The sequence below is a fragment of the Silene latifolia genome, chromosome 7 (genome assembly GCF_048544455.1).
Source record: "Silene latifolia isolate original U9 population chromosome 7, ASM4854445v1, whole genome shotgun sequence".
Lineage (NCBI taxonomy): Eukaryota > Viridiplantae > Streptophyta > Magnoliopsida > Caryophyllales > Caryophyllaceae > Silene > Silene latifolia.
Window position 1 is genome coordinate 118,392,956 of NC_133532.1, and position 17,021 is coordinate 118,409,976.

Sequence of the window (17,021 nt, forward strand, 5' to 3'; positions counted from 1 at the left end):
TGGATTTAGGTTAATAGATTGTTGTATTTGTGTGTAAATGGTTGACAGATTCAATTTAATATGCTGGTTGGAGCAGCATATTGGAAAACAGTAGATTGAAGGTCATTTAACAAACACATAAATTAGTAGATTGGTGAAACAAACACGGTAAAAGGCTTTAATATGCTAAAAATTCACCAATCTAGTGTTTACCAAATACCCCTTAAATATAACAAAATATTCTACTTTTATTTTCTAACTAGTGTAGATCCCCGTGCTACAGCACGATATTTTTTAGTTTTGTTTTATAAAGAGACATTCTCGTTAAATTAATTGCATAAATTAACTGTACCTTTAATGTTATAATGTACTAATACAATCTTAGTAAGAGCTAGAAAATTAAAGTTTATTACCATCAAAAGACACTTTAAGTTAAGTTATTTTTGTCTTAAACCATTATTACTTTACTATAAAAATTAACTCTGTAATGATATATCATTGCATGAAACTAATTTATGACATTAAATTACAATTAAGCGATGTAAAAATGTAAAATCTAATTAAAACGCATATAACCTTATAACAAAAACAGGTAAAAACAATATACTACGCACTTTAAAAGACGATTTACTAATTAGACTAATACTTTTCTTACTTTTAATAAAAAAAATGCATAAAAATTGTTACATCCGTTAAAATATACATCATATTTAGAGTGTAACTGATGAAGGATAATATAAGAAACAGATTTACGTAAGTTTACGGTGTAAGTGATGATAATAATTATGTTAAAGACTGCATAAGAAGCAGGTTTGCGTAATTTTAGAGTGTAACTGTGACACCCCGCGATAACGCGGAAACATAACTAATAAATTAAAGCGGAAATTTGTGAAATTTTAAAAACTTTTAGATTACTAGTTAAAGATTAAAACGCGGGTGCCAAAAACGAAATGAAACAAGTACTACGATAGACAGATTTAGGTTATTACAACCCAAGTCTAGAAAGCGGGGAAAAGATATCCCACGAATAAACAAATAAAGGGTTTCTAAATTAGAAACTAAGGTCACTACTACAAAAATAGGCTTAGAGAACTGTTAAAATCACCTTTAGAGAACGCCTTATAGGCGTTCTCTAGGTCAGCGTTCTCTAAAGCTTATAGAACGGTTGGGATAGGCGTTTTCTATTCACAATCATAGAGAACTGTTGAAATTGTCTTTAGAGAACGCCCTAGGAGCGTTCTCTTTTTATATGAATAGAGAACGGTGGGCTTAGTCAACAATTCTCTATTCTTCTTATGTTTTTTAAAAAAAAAATTAATACTACGTATATATAAATGGAGAAATACTGACAATTAAAACGAAAACACAAAACATGAGAAAGTAGCCAGTTTTATTACTTCAAAAGTGACATACACTGTATCATTAATCACCATCTCAAACACCATACATACGGCAACATGCTCTATATCAGCTTCTAGTTTACAAATGAAAAGTGAAAATTGTTAATAACCACCTAGTATTTGTCGTATTTTACAAATTACCACCATGTATTTTGTTTATTACAACTTACCACCTATATTACACCGTATATATCCCATTTACCACCGTATTTCATTTCCGATCAACATTCTACTTAAATCCCGACTAGTTAAGTTAATAAAAATTAGAATGACTAAAACAACCTTACCTTGATTCCATCAAAACACACGCTACCCCTCTAAACTAAAAATAAACAACATCCATCACCAACATCATAGTTCATTCATCACCACCATCAATTAATCAAATTTCCAGAATGCTACTACCTTACCCACCAACAATAATAAACTTAAAGCAAATGCTAACTATGGTACATGTATCATCATCAATTCATCTTTATCTCCTCTTTCCATTTACACAAATTCCATCTTTATTTTATAAACACTACTTTTTCATTAATACATTTCAAATTTAAATCCCAAAAATTGTTCTTTTGATAACATTCAAAACTTAGACCAAACAACCCAACGACAATGGGGTTGCTTTGTTTTACTTGATTTTATTTTTATTTTATTTTTTTGGTAAAATTTGATTTTATTTTTATAAATTTATAGGAAGTCATCAAAAAAGATTCAATCTTTATAACAAAAATCACATTATTGTGGAGTATAATTTTTGGGTTATAACAAAAATCTAATTAATTGTGATTAATTTTTCTGGGTTATAAGTAAGATTTAATATTTTTTTATAAAAAAAGGGAGAAACAAAGAAATAAATCGCATCGGAAGAGTTAAAAAAACACAACAAATCAGAAGATCTATGGCTTTCAATCCAAGGAAAAGTTTAAGGCATATCGAAATGGATGAAAGAACATCGAGGTGATGTACCATTGATAGACCTCCAATCGTTGCTTTGAATTTATTGTCGGTGGCGGTGGTGACTGGTGAGGTTATAAAATTCTGGAAATTTGATGATGGTGATGAACTATGATGTTGGTGATGAATGTTCTTATTTTTAGTTTAGGTGGTGGTATGTGTCATGAGGGAATCAAATTAAGGGTGTTTTAGTCATTCTATAGTTTATTAACTTAACTAGTCGGGATTTAAGTAGAATGTTGATCGGAAATGAAATACGGTGGTAAATGGGATATATACAGTGTAATATAGGTGGTAAGTTGTAATAAACAAAATACATGGTGGTAATTTGTAAAATACGACAAATACTAGGTGGTTATTAACAATTTTCACAAATGAAAAATATACAACTAACTCAAGATACACCTTACACCAAAGTGCAAAACATCTAAATTCCCAGCTAACACGATACTCCACTTGACCGCTACCTTGTTCATCAATTGCTCATGTGCCCTTCCACAATCATTTTCGAGCCCAATTCTAGGAAAAAAAAAAGGTGTCAATTATTGTTTGAAACATACGGAGTAAATAGCAAAACTTATCTGTGAATGTCCAGTAAGGAGTAAAAAAACCTATAAAAATCATATTAATGGACATCATGATATTATAACCTGCAAAGTGCTGCTCAGAATCCATATAGCATAAAATTCACAACACATAATCAACAATTTAATAACTTTAGACTGATAATTTAGAATAACACCACATAATCATCAATTTAACATAATTAATTTAGACTAATGGACATAAGAAAATTAGAACCATAAACATAAATTGGGATAAAACAATATAAAGTTGAGAACTTTAAGCATACTTAGAAAATTAATTCACTTACTTGTTTACTGGTGGATGAATATTTGCTGAAGATCAGCGTAGATCCACCAGAACTAGATGAGACCAAGTTTTTTGTAGATGAATTTGAGGGAAAAGACTTCTTAGTAAACGTTGGTTGTCTATTAGTTTCAACCATTTCTTCATCTACTCCCATATCAAGAAACTCTAATCCATCCTTCAGATTAATATCAAGAAACCGATTTTCCCAGGGACGTACAACCATCCATCTGTCTAACCATTTCCAATCCCAGCTGTTTTTATCAAGCTCAAAGGCAGAGGAAGCAGTCAGCTGTCTTGATCCTGCTTGCCACTAAAACAGATATGGACGTTAGACTAAATCCCATTTATTATGAAGCTAAAGGAGATAATTACACAAATAAGCATATAGCCACGGAAAGAGCTGTCTCAATGTGGCGCATCTCTAAAATGGCGTCATAGATTTTTGGCATTTAATTCCAAAGATTAACGCAGCAGTGTTATGATGTGATTTCCATTGTGGGTCATACAAAAACAGGCTCTGAGTCTCTAACACACGGGTAAGTTTGCATTCATCCAACCCCCCCTCACCTCCATCCCGTCATTTGCAGGAGCCCTAGAGGCACTGAGTTAATATTGTCGTACTAGTAACATAACATCAACTCATGACTTTGAGTACCTCAATGCTTACATAAATGATTGTGCTTACAAAAACATAATGTGATAATCATCACGGCAACGTAGAGAAATAGCCATGTCAGCTTGGTTATTAAAAAAACACAATGGAGCAACTAATATTACTACAATTTCCAGTTTCTTCATTTAAAGTAATGATTTACGAAGGACCATTAACTTGTTGAGATAATGAACCTGAAATTCAGCCATTAAAATTATACGAGTAAAAGGGTATATGTAAAAGGGTAGTCCTCAATTACTTTTCAAACCCTAACATCAATGTTGTCCATAATTAGAATACTCTCTCAATGTGTAAAAGGGTAGTCCTCAATTACCTCAATCAATCAAAAAATAAAAGATCCACATGACAGTGACATACCCAATTAGAATACTTTCTATTTGGATGATTACCAATAAATTAATTTTCCATCAAACACTATATAGAAAACAATAGCATCAAAATAAACGAACAAAGATCCAAACATTCAATGAAAAGTATCCAGTCCAGAATCAAATTACCTAAAACGCACAACTCAATGACTCTTTATTTGAACAGTAAGTGCTCTTAGACACTTTGATCTGGTATGGGGTTGATTCTGGTGCTGGCGCCTTCTTTATGTTAGCGTTTTTGTCAGACCGTTGAAATTAGGGTTAGGAGTACGCAAACGAACTAAGAGCTGTCACTGAATGTTGCTTGATCCAACCAACTGAAGTCATATAAACAGCCTGTGAAATATGGGAGTGAGGAATCTGTTGACAGATGAAAAAGCACCACATAAGCAAGTTGTGACCTTTTGAGCAGACGGAATACAAACTTGATGCAGGAAAGCTCTTCCAAAATTGACAAAAACTGTCAAAATTGGACCCAAGTTACCAAACTATCTCAAAAAATGTTTGAGACAGTTCAAGACAAAGGCAAAGTGTAACTGCCACCACACTATAATGGCCAAACACTTACAAGGAAAGGGAAAGAAGATACTCATGATACTCATTCCTCTCCCCTGTTTCTTAAGGATTCAAAGTTAGAATCATTGCTCATTTGAAAAATGTACAACCTAAATGAAAATTAAAGAAAAGTTTGAATTGTAAACATCAGACATGATCATTAACATACTGATATTCTCAGTATAATGCAAATGAGCAATTGCTTTAAATATAATATGTCTTGGGTGAATCAGATGCGACAAAATGTGAAGCGATGTAACACAGATTCACAGTATAGTAGTGACTACAAAATGAACCAACAAGTTTATGTTGGAGCCAACAAGCAATAGTGTCTGGTGCTAAGGAGACAATCAAATGGCATTTGTTCACAACAATGAATGTACAGTTTCTGCATTGACTTAAATGTTATTGAAGTACAATTTTCTGCAATTGCCTTTAGATTACATAATGTCAATAATCATCTTCAACTCTGAAAAATAGCTAAAATAAAAGTATATACTCAGGGGGTTATGGGCAACAGAAGTAAAGAACAATAGTAAGTAGAAAAAAATAATGCAATTACCCACGCCTCAATTCCTCTTGCACAAGCTCTCAATTCAATTCTTTAGTATTATCTCAGTTCCGAATCTTGGGTCGAAGATATAGAAGCGAAAAAGGTTACTATATCTTACGAGTACTATACAATTACCGCAACTAGAGATGGTTAGGTGTTAATTTATATATATGCTGACATGTATGTGAACGTGAGAATATGACCAGGGGTTACCTTCCTTAGTGTACCTAGATACGTCTTTGTTTTTAACTTTGAAGCTTTAATATTCACAAACTTAGCTCAACCTTTATTAATGAGCAATTGCTCTCAATTTTATCAGTCTCGGACAAGTTTAACCATAGATTATACTTTCAAGTTGATGAAACGCCTGAAGCTTCAATTCTAACACACTACGCTCAACATTTATTAACAATTGCTTTCGATCTAATAAATCTCGAGCAAGTTATAACCATAGACTATGCTTTCTCTAGCTGATGCAACATATTCTACAGCAATATATACCTAATTTAAATTGATTAAAAGCCCCCAATTTAAATAACCCTAAAAATCAAGTAATATCAATTTAATCCTAGTAATTCAAATACAACAACAATTGATTATCAAACAAGAATAGTAACATTGGACAACAAACTAATGCAGTCGATTAAGCATAAAATCGGATGCAAAACCCACAAACCTAACTAAAACGAAATTATTGAAATGGTAGATTATACATACCGGAAAGAAGGATGAGCCGCCAATGAGAGATCGATTGGGTCTAACGGTGGCAGATTGATTGGTTTTTGTTTAGATGATAATGGTGTTAATCAATCGATTATTTTTTTGGGAAATTTTGTTTTCCTTTTGGCAGTGGAAACTGAAAATTAGCATGGTAGGTTTAATTTTAGGTTTTTTTTGGCGGTGGAAGTGACCGTATGGGTTTGGGGAAAATTTTAAGATAATTCACAAAAGTTTTGCGCCTTTTATTTTTTTTTTTTTAAAAAGGAAATGTTTAGATAACTGTTAATATGAAAAGCGTTTTTTATTGTTTTTTTAACACAACGCTTATTTAGGAGAGGCGTTCTCTTTATTGCTAGAAAACGTTTAAGTAACTTAACCGTTCTCTATTAGGTGTTACTTATTCAGGTTTTTGTAGTAGTGGGTCCGAGGGTTTAGTTCTCGCTAGCCCACACGTCTTCCCCACGTAAGCATCTTCACCACCTGTCATTCATGTAAACATGAACGCCACAGTCAGTGGGGAGTAACTTGATGAGTAGTATTTTGGTAGCTTTTACCCCGCGCTTTTACTCCTATTCAACTCGATTTTGTGTGCGTTAAATGACTTTATAGCTCAATTAATTGCTAATTTATAATAATTAGTCGTAGTAGTTATATTTATTAATTAGTCGGATGTTTATTTAATATTAATATTACTATTACTTTATTACGAGAATGTGTAGGCAAGGAGGCAAAATGAAACGGAAATTGAGGAGCAAAGCGGGTCAAGATGGAGTCAAGTGAATTAAAAAAGAATGAGCTATATAAAGAAAGTTGACTTATGAAAACTTAGTCAAACAAAACCATATTCTCCTCATGGCTTTCTCGTGCAAGTCCCAATTTAATTCCACCATCACTAAACCTGTAACACAAACATCATCAACGATCATTCATCACATCCCCTGCATCCCGTATCAAACCTCCATTGCTGCCACCATTCTCCCATCATTCAATAACCACGGCTCATCAACTTCCCCTGCAATCCGTCTTCATCACCACCATTTTCATTCACTTCATTTCACTAATCCTCTGCCCTCGCATCACCATGGCTGCCGCCCAAGCTCCTCCAACCTCCCTCATGTTCCGAACCCAGAAATCAGCCCCCATCAATGGCCACCACGGCCTCACCAAATACCCGCAACCACCGTGGTTTCCTCTCCCCCATCGACACCAACAACGACAACAGCAGCAGCAACTACCACGCACCATCATCGTTCCATCGTCATCAACACCTCGCATTCATTAATTCATCCGGAAATGGTTCTCAGCCGGCCAACCGGCAGCCGCCTCACCGGCTCTCATTCCGCAACAAATCTCAAGATGGTTCTCAGCCGGTCAACCGTCTGCCGATATCTCAACCGGCTCTAAATCCTATCAATTTCACCTCAAGTTTACAGTGGGTTTTGTGCCGGTGTACAGCCGGCGGCCGGTGAGCCGGCTGAGACCCATGTAGCTGCGTTTTTGTGTCTTGTCGTTTTCCCCTCTACCCTTTTTGTTGTTTCGTTTGCTTTGTTATATTTGGTGTATGCAAGTGTCGTGTGTGAGGAGTTAGCTTTATTATTATTATTATTATTATTATTATTATTATTATTATTATTATTAGATTAATTAGACTAGTATAAAGACTCCACCACACTACATAAGACCATATATACCTTAGAAATTAGAATAAAAATTAGATTAGATTATTCTCTCTCAAATATTTGTAGAACCCTAGAAAAATATTTCTCCTCTCTCAATTTTCCTCTTATTAAAGTTGTAATCTTTCCTTAATTAGACTTTAATTACTCATCAAATTAGTTTAGATTTAGTCCTAGTCTTAGTATTTTGGGTTGTATTTGAAGATTTGAAGAAATTCATTCTTCCATTATTCTCCAAGCTTGCTACTTTCCTCTTTGTTGGTACAATTCTCATCTTTTATTTACATTATTTTCATTTGTTTACATTTCTTATGTTGTTTAATTGTTATTCATCAAAAGTATTAGTCTTTATCATGTTTGCAATGTTTACTTGTTTATTGTTGCAATTTGTTGTTAATTTCTCACCCATGAACATGAGTGAGTAGTCTTATCTAAGGTCATAGGGGGAATTTGGGTAATTAAGGGGATGAATTTGGGTTGTTAACCTTTTGAATTGGGTGATTATGTGGTTTCTACTTTTAATGCATTTGAAGTGTTTGTGGAAATGCCTCAATGAAAATTGGACATTTCATTAACATGTTTGGCTTACCTTGGTGCATTGTGCTATTAGATAGTTTTAGAAGTGCTTATAGATGAGTTTTAATGAAAGTTAGAACATCTCTTTGATGCATTCGATCCGTCTTGGTGCTCATGCTATTGGGTAGTCTTTATGCTTTATTTGTAGCTAGTTCATCTCGATCAAGTGACAACTTATTGAGGAGCTTATGGTGACTAATAAATTAGTCTTAAACCCTTGACCACTATTATTACCCTTCTCTTGTTAGACCTTGTTTCTCCCCCTAATTGCCCTTTGTGAACCCAAAGACCTTAGCCTTCCCTTATTAATTAAAAGCAATTTCATTTAGTTTAAATTTTATACCTTGTTGCATCTTAGTTTATAATTAATCAACTTTGTTTTTGTTTGACTAAACTAAAGACTTAAACAAACCAAGTATCTAACCCCCGCCATCTTTGTGTTCGACACCCGAATAAATACTACTTTTATTTGGTTCTTTATAAATAGTTTTTGGTACCGGAAGTGACGGCAAAACCCGGTCATCAAAATGGCGCCGTTGCCGGGGATGGCGTTAGGTTATGCTTAGTTAGTTGGAGTTTCTAGCTTTAGTCTTTACTTGTTGTTTGCTTGTTTGAGTAGTTACTTGTTTCTTGTAGAATCCACCCAATCGCACCAAGAAACCCTTACCAAAGAACAACCAAACAACACAATTTATCCCTTCTTACAAAATCCTTTCCACAATTTTTAACTACCTACAAATACTCACCACAAAGCCAAACATGAATCAAGAAAGCTTCAACCAAGGTTACCAAGGTTACCAAGACTTCTACCATGGAAATCAAGGGAACCAAGCCAATCAAGGTTTCAATCAAGGGTACCAAGATCACAATTGCAATGAAAACTATCAAAGTTTTGACCAAGGGTACAACCAAGGGTACCAAGAGCAAGGGTATAACCAAGGTTATCAAGACCAAAATTTCAATCAAAACTATCAAGGATTTAACCAAGGCTTTCACCAAGGCCAAGGTTCAAATTTTCAAAACCGGTACAACCATGACTCTCATTTCTCACTTGCCAACCAATCTTCCAATCAAGAGCCACCACCTCAATCAAGCAATTTCTTGGGAGATGCTCAATATGACAAATTGTTTAAGATGATAGAAGACTTGGCAAGTTCAACCCTACAAAGCATGAATAGCTTCTCCGCCCATCAAAAATTTCTTCAAACCCAAGTCTTTGAAAACATAAAGGAACTCTATGCCTCCCAAAGTACCATTATCCGTCTAATGGGTTCCAAAGCTCTTATTGACCCTCAAACACCACCGGATGAATTTTTAGGGCAAGGGCAAAATGCTAAGGATCCTATAGAGGTAAATGAGGTCAACACAATCATTGTGGGAGGAGAAGTGGCAATGGAAGAAGCATGTATGTCCCCTAATCTTGGTAATGAGATAATGCCAATATCATTTGAAGTGGGTGAAGAGAATGATGATTCGATTGTATCAACTACCTCCGAAATTGTTGATCAAAGAAGGTGTGAAATTGAGGACGAGTTTGTTCTTGAAGAAATTATGGGGATAGAAGTTGAGAGGAAAGAAGTTGAAACCGAGGATGAAGAAGAAGAAATGGTAATGTGGGAGGAAAACTCATCGGGAAAACAAGAAGTTGGTGAGTTGGTTATGGAGGAACCCAAGGTTACACCAAAACCTCCTCATGTGCCACTTTTACCTTTTTCTCAAAGGGTGGAAGTGACCAATGAAGACTCATGTGTCGATAAGTTCTTTAACTTGATGAAAATTTTGGAAGTCACTCTTCCATCAAAGGAAGAGACACCTCATTACACCAACTTTCTTGAGGAAGTTATCTCAAAGCAAAAGAATATCTATGATGATGGGGAAGACCTCCCACCACCAATTCCTTCTAAAATTCATGAAGATGAAGTGTGTGGCAATGACAAGTGTGAGGAAGAGGTTAGGACTTTGGAAATGGAGGTTGATGAATTTGAACTTGCCATACTTGGGGAGTTGAGGAGCCATGAGAAAGACTATGATATTTGTAGTTTTGACACTAGCTTGGAAGATATTGAAACTCTCCTCTTTGGAAATGGTTCGGTTCATTTGGAGGGTCAAGAAAATGAGGATAAAAATGACATCATGAACCTCAATGTTGAGAAGTTGACTCCTCCACCTCCCACCTCCTACCAATTTACTTGCCTTGAAGAGTTTAGCTCGGTCACTTCAAGCAAAGAAACCCCAAAGAAGATTAATGAGAAAGGAGTAGGTGAAGTGTTGATGATAGAAGATGAAAAAGGGAAAGAAGAGTTGAAGCTTAATGTTGGAGAGGATCACCCCAATGTCATCCCTCCCAAATTTGATTCTAGCACTAATGCCCCTCCAAAAATGAAGCCAAGGGTTGAGAAGAAGAAACCAAAAAGATGGAGAAAGAAGGCGAAAAGAAAAGGTAAATGTGAACCAAGCCTAGAAAATGAAGAAGTTCTTGTCCATGACAAGAAGAAGTTTGAAGAAGAAATTTCCCGGAAATGGTCGGAAGTGCACCATGCCATAAACGGTGCAGAAGTGTTGTCAAAGCTTGGGAGCTCTTGCTCCATGAGAAAGTTTGAAGTTGTTAAAGGGATAGCGGGATTCCAAGAGGGGGATCCCGGTTGATTGAAGTCTCCTTAATGAAGAGGTTTGGTGGAGTTACTTAAGAACCACCGCATTGTATATATTCTCCTTCTCTTTAATTAAGTCTTTACCGCATTTTGCATTTAGTGAGATGATCCGAGTAGGAGTTAATCTAAATTAGCTCTCTTTGCATACATGTAGTGTAGTTTGCATTGTCATTTAAATTTAGCATATAGAATAGTTCATGCATTACATTCATTAACCAAAAACCACTAAAAATTTGAAAAATCAAAAAATCTTCAAAAAATATGTATTTTATTTCGAAATTTCCTCCACACATTTATTTCCTTTTGAAATATGTAAATAAATAAGTTTGGGGAGGAAATTCCATCATTTAAAAATATCAAAAACATGTTATTTATTTTCAAATATTCAAAAAATCAAAAACATGTCTTTAATTTTGAAAAATTTGAAAAACACAAAAATATGTTATTTATTTTTCCTATTCTCTCCCTATACTTTGTTCCATTGAGGACAATGTAAATTTCAAGTGTGGGGAGGGAAATATCCACTTTGTGCATATTTGTTTATATTATATTTGTTCATATTTGTATATACTCGTTAGTTTGAAAAATTACAAAAATGACTAAAAATTGAAAAATTTCAAAAAAATTCAAAAATATTGCATTGTTTATATTATATATATTGCATTTGTCCTAACCATTTTGATAGGCAACACATGAATCATCGGAGAAGACGCTTGGTAAAATTCTTCCAATCCTTTCTCTTTTATCCTTCCTTTCCTTTTTGTATATATAAGTATGGAGGAGGACGGGATATGTGATGTGGGTGTTCCTTATGGGAACCGTTTTGGATATGCTTGTGTTGTTGGTGTGTTGTTAGGATTAGAACTTGTATGCATTTAGATTAGACATGTATATATGTGTTCACTCTTACATTCATATAGCTTGTTCATACGTGTAGTTTGCATCCACACACGTTGCATTTCGTTTGTAAAAATTTGCATAGGGAGTCTAAAAGTGGAGGGCATATGTTGACAATGATGATAATTTGTTTTGCCCGTGTCATTTCCCTTTTGATAGCTCGTGCCACTTGATGACACATGTTAGGGTTTTTGCTTGCAAAAACCCGGAAGTCTAGCTTAACAACCAAGTTGCGACCACCTTGTGAGACCGTATTAGGCCCGAGACTTGACTTAGGTCCGACATAGCTACTAAAATGTGAGGATAGAGCCTCCATATGGCCGGTCCATCAAACCGGTCCCGTTTAGGTCATGTGAGTAGTCCTCCTTACGTGGTATGTCATGTCAAAACGCACAAGTATGGTGCTCATTCCTTACCGTAGAAGTGTCGATGTGCATATTGAGACAATTTTGTTCAAATAAAGTAACCTCACAATAGCCAAATAAGCTTTTGTTATACCCTTGAGTCAATTGTTTCCTTTTGTTAACCCATTTTGAGCCTAAACCTTATCATTTCTATTGCCAACAAAATAACTACATCCCATAAACAACTCACCTTGGTTGAGTAGTTCGTCATTGTGGTTCTTTTATGGAGTATATTTGGGTCAAAATTTTGACTCATCTTGAGGTGTATGATCTTAATGCCACATGAGTGAAATGCAATTTTGGCTACTTTTGTTTAATAAGAGGTGAACAAGTCGTGAAAAATGCAAGAAAGAAAATCAAATAGAAAAGAAAAAAAATGAAGAAGAAAAACAAATAGAAAAGGAGAAAAATGAAATGAAAAACAAAAAGAAAAGAATGTATATTTTGTGCCAAATAAAGGGTTGGTAATTTGCAAACTGAGCTTGTTTTGAAGAGAATTGAATGATTTTTGGAGATGGCAATCTTGCCATATTTTGTGGAGGAATTCATTTGCATTGGTTGAGTTTAGTGAATTGGTTAGATGTGGCGACTACTCGATCCGATAGCCTCACATGTCATAAAACGGTGTTTGCACCAATCCCTTTTCACCTAACCCAAGCCCCATTACAACCCGGTTGTCTCTCTTGTATGTGCATCATTTGACATTTCTCTTGCGGAAATTGGATATAGTACCATATTAGATTGCGGGCATGCTTCGCAAGTCGAGTTAGGAGAGTAATTTTGGTTACTTTTTGTCACAAAAATCACCCCGTTCTTTCATTTGAGTGACTAGTGAAACCCGTGAGAGTCGGGCTTTGGTCTCCTTTTGGTCAAAGGTTTGATATGGAGTCGAATCTTGCGTGTGTCGTGTCATTCTTGGGAGTATAGCGAAGTACTTCCCCTTTCCCGCCTAGAATTTGTTTCTTAGGCACCCGTGTGGTCAATTTAGGTTGCTTGAGCTAGAATTAGGGAGTTGAGACCTTGGTAAGACCCAGAGACGACATCCTCCACTAATGACTCTCTTTATTCAATTTTTGAAAGTAAAACGGCCGCTTAGATGAGGAAAGCGGTTTGACTTTTTGTGATGCATCTTATATGTTGAATTGTGCTTAAATGATGGATGTGTCAAAATTTTCCGCAAGCCCCCACTTGCCTTGCAAATGAGCACATACCTCATTGTGTTTCGTTGTGAGTTGAAAGGACGGAGAAGGCCCGTTAATTGCCTTTCATCGGATATTAGTAGTTTAGATAATACTTTTATATTACGAGTCTTAGTTTATTAAATGAGCTTACTCGAGGACGAGTAAGGTTTAAGTGTGGGGAGAATTGATGAGTAGTATTTTGGTAGCTTTTACCCCGCGCTTTTACTCCTATTCAACTCGATTTTGTGTGCGTTAAATGACTTTATAGCTCAATTAATTGCTAATTTATAATAATTAGTCGTAGTAGTTATATTTATTAATTAGTCGGATGTTTATTTAATATTAATATTACTATTACTTTATTACGAGAATGTGTAGGCAAGGAGGCAAAATGAAACGGAAATTGAGGAGCAAAGCGGGTCAAGATGGAGTCAAGTGAATTAAAAAAGAATGAGCTATATAAAGAAAGTTGACTTATGAAAACTTAGTCAAACAAAACCATATTCTCCTCATGGCTTTCTCGTGCAAGTCCCAATTTAATTCCACCATCACTAAACCTGTAACACAAACATCATCAACGATCATTCATCACATCCCCTGCATCCCGTATCACCAAACCTCCATTGCCACCATTCTCCCATCATTCAATAACCACGGCTCATCAACTTCCCCTGCAATCCGTCTTCATCACCACCATTTTCATTCACTTCATTTCACTAATCCTCCCCCTCGCATCACCATGGTCGCCGCCCAAGCTCCTCCAACCTCCCTCATGTTCCGAACCCAAATCGCCCCCATCAATGGCCACCACGGCCTCACCAAATACCCGCAACCACCGTGGTTTCCTCTCCCCCATCGACACCAACAACGACAACAAGAAGAAGCAACTACCACGCACCATCATCGTTCCATCGTCATCAACACCTCACATTCATTAATTCATCCGGAAATGGTTCTCGGTAGGCCAACCCAGCCGCCTCACCGGCTCTCATTCCGCAACAAATCTCAAGATGGTTCTCAGCCGGTCAACCGTCGCGATATCTCAACCGGCTCTAAATCCTATCAATTTCACCTCAAGTTTACAAAGTGGGTTTTGTCGGTGTGTCATGGCGGCGGTGAGTGAGCCTATTTGAGACCCATGTAGTCTGCGTTTTTGTGTCTTGTCGTTTTCCCCTCTACCCTTTTTGTTGTTTCGTTTGCTTTGTTATATTTGGTGTATGCAAGTGTCGTGTGTGAGGAGTTAGCTTTATTATTATTATTATTATTATTATTATTATTGTTCCGGGTGTAAATCCAGAGCAGATGTTTGATACCACTCGTAGCTAGTAGAATGATGTCCTTGCTTGAATCCTCCTTTGATCTATCCTGAAACGATGAACAAACTGAGGGCTCGGCTTTGGCCGAGCGTACTCACTCCGACGCTCAAGTCAGTTAACTTAGAGAGGTAAGTTGTTGCTACTTGGCTAAGAGTATAGTGTAGAGAGATAAGGAAGATATTACCAGATGAATAGTGGTTATTAGGTCAATTTGTGGATCCTTTCCTCAATGAAGGTTGAGGAGTATTTATAGGCATTCACCTTTTGTCACGTAGTGGCCAAGTGGCCAAGTGGCTCATTAGGTGGAAAGACCGTTGTACCCTCGGCCGATGGACCTGTGGTAGGCTCGCCGAGGGTCTTGGATATGAGTACGCGGATATGTGTCCCGGCTGGCTAGTTGTCTGGCCGAGACCCAAGTGACAGGCCGATGGAGTGTATCGGCTAGGCTGTCTAAGTCGTTGACTTTGCTATGGATACCTTTGACCTTGCTCAATATGTTGACTTGGTCAGCGGTGCAGAATATGCCCCATCAATTTGCCCCCAGCGTAGTCTATGCCGTGGCATGGGCTCCGATGTATGTTGAGCGTATATTCTGCGCAAGTATTTTGCAAAAATTTTCTGCGTCGGCTTCTTCTGATGCATCGGCTTGATCATTCGTAGGCCTACCATATCCCCCCTCCACACGGATGCGTAAAGGGTATCCGATGTGGGAAAGAATGATGATGCCGGCCGAGACCAGGGCTGAGAGTGCCGGTTGTTTTTGATTGCCCCCCGATCTGCGCCGCTGATCGCAAAGCTGAAGCTTGATATCTCTGCTGCAAGGGGGGGAAGCCGCGAAGGCTAAGCGTGATCTCGCTGCTGCCGAGAGGCGTGTGGAGGAGGTTGAGGAGCTGCTGGGGGCCGAGAGGGCCAAAGTTTCCCAGGCTGATGGCGCCACGGCCAAGATGATGGACGAGCTGGAGAGGTGTAAAGGTGCCTACAACGCCGTGGTTGCCAAAAGGGACGAGTGGGAGGATCGGTTCCAAAAACAGGCGGAGGCGCTCGGTGACGCACAGGCTATCCTTGCTCAAAAGGAGAAGGATATTGAAATGCTTCAAGATGATCTTCTTCCTAAAATGTGCGTTCAATTCCGGGATCAGGCCGAGGAGGCGGCTAAGGAGGTGATCAGAAAGCTCGTGGAGGCAGGCTTTGTCCCCGACGGTTTCCCGTGGGATAAATATGACCGCCTCCGGATGAGATGGCCGAGGTCGCTGGGAAGGCGGGCCGCCGAGAAGGCGGAGGCGGCGAAGGCGGCTCAGATAGCGTTGGCCAAGGCGGCCTATGATGCAGGGGAGGCTGGAAAGGAGACTGAGGGGCTGAAGGCGGCCAGGAATGACGAGCCTTCTCCAGAGCCGGCCACCAAAGATGATGCTGTTGCTTCCGATGGAGGGCAGCATCAGGCATAGGGAGACGGGCGGTCGTCACCAGACTCACCCGGCATCTCGGATAGCCTTAGCTGTTCGGGGGCCAACTATTGAGCCTTTCCTCCCTGCCACCTTTTGGCGCTTCAAATGATATGCTTGTAATCTTTTGCTTTTCTTTTTCTTGTTTGTAAAAACTTTCTTGGTAGGTTGTGTTCAGGCTTACCCCTATGGGGACGGCCGTCGTCTGTATTCTTCCTTTAGTTCTTTCAACAAAGCTTGTCCTATTGGCCTTTGGCTTAGCCGAGGCATTGATCAACCACCTTGGTTTGTCTTTTTGCGTTATTTAATTGAGTGTCTTCGTTTTTACCTTTTGTATGGCCGAGGTAGTTTGAATGCATATCTCAACTGCGTAACGTCTTTGATGTATTGACCGATGCATCCCCGCCGCTCTCGGCAAGTTGCCGAGGTAGTCGGGGTTACGGCTTGATAACAATTCTTCTAGCGTACCGGTCATTGTGTCCCCGTCGCTCTCGGCCAATTGCCAAGGTAACGGGGTTATGGCTCGGCAGCAATTCTTCTAGCGTGCCGGTCGTTGTGTCCCCGTCGCTCTCGGCCAATTGCCAAGGTAACGGGGTTATGGCTCGCGCAAAGAATTCTTCTAGCGCACGGTCATTGTGTCCCCGTCGCTCTCGCCAATTGCCAAGGTAACGGGGTTATGGCTCGCGGCAATTCTTCTAGCGTGCCGGTCATTGTGTCCCCGTCGCTCTCGGCCAATTGCCAAGGTAACGGGGTTATGGCTCGGCAGAATTCTTCTAGCGCATCGGTCATTGTGTCCCCGTCGC

General features: G+C 38.0%; 1 long non-coding RNA gene across 1 annotated transcript; it reads right to left on the minus strand.

The window, feature by feature from the left end:
• Positions 1-2,591: 2,591 nt before the first annotated feature.
• Positions 2,592-6,272, minus strand: LOC141592727 (uncharacterized). Its single transcript, XR_012521205.1, has 4 exons — positions 6,073-6,272; positions 4,377-4,607; positions 3,208-3,516; positions 2,592-2,852 (listed from the first exon to the last, which is right to left on the minus strand). It is a non-coding gene; the product is annotated as an uncharacterized LOC141592727 (long non-coding RNA).
• Between the last annotated feature and the right edge of the window lie 10,749 nt (positions 6,273-17,021).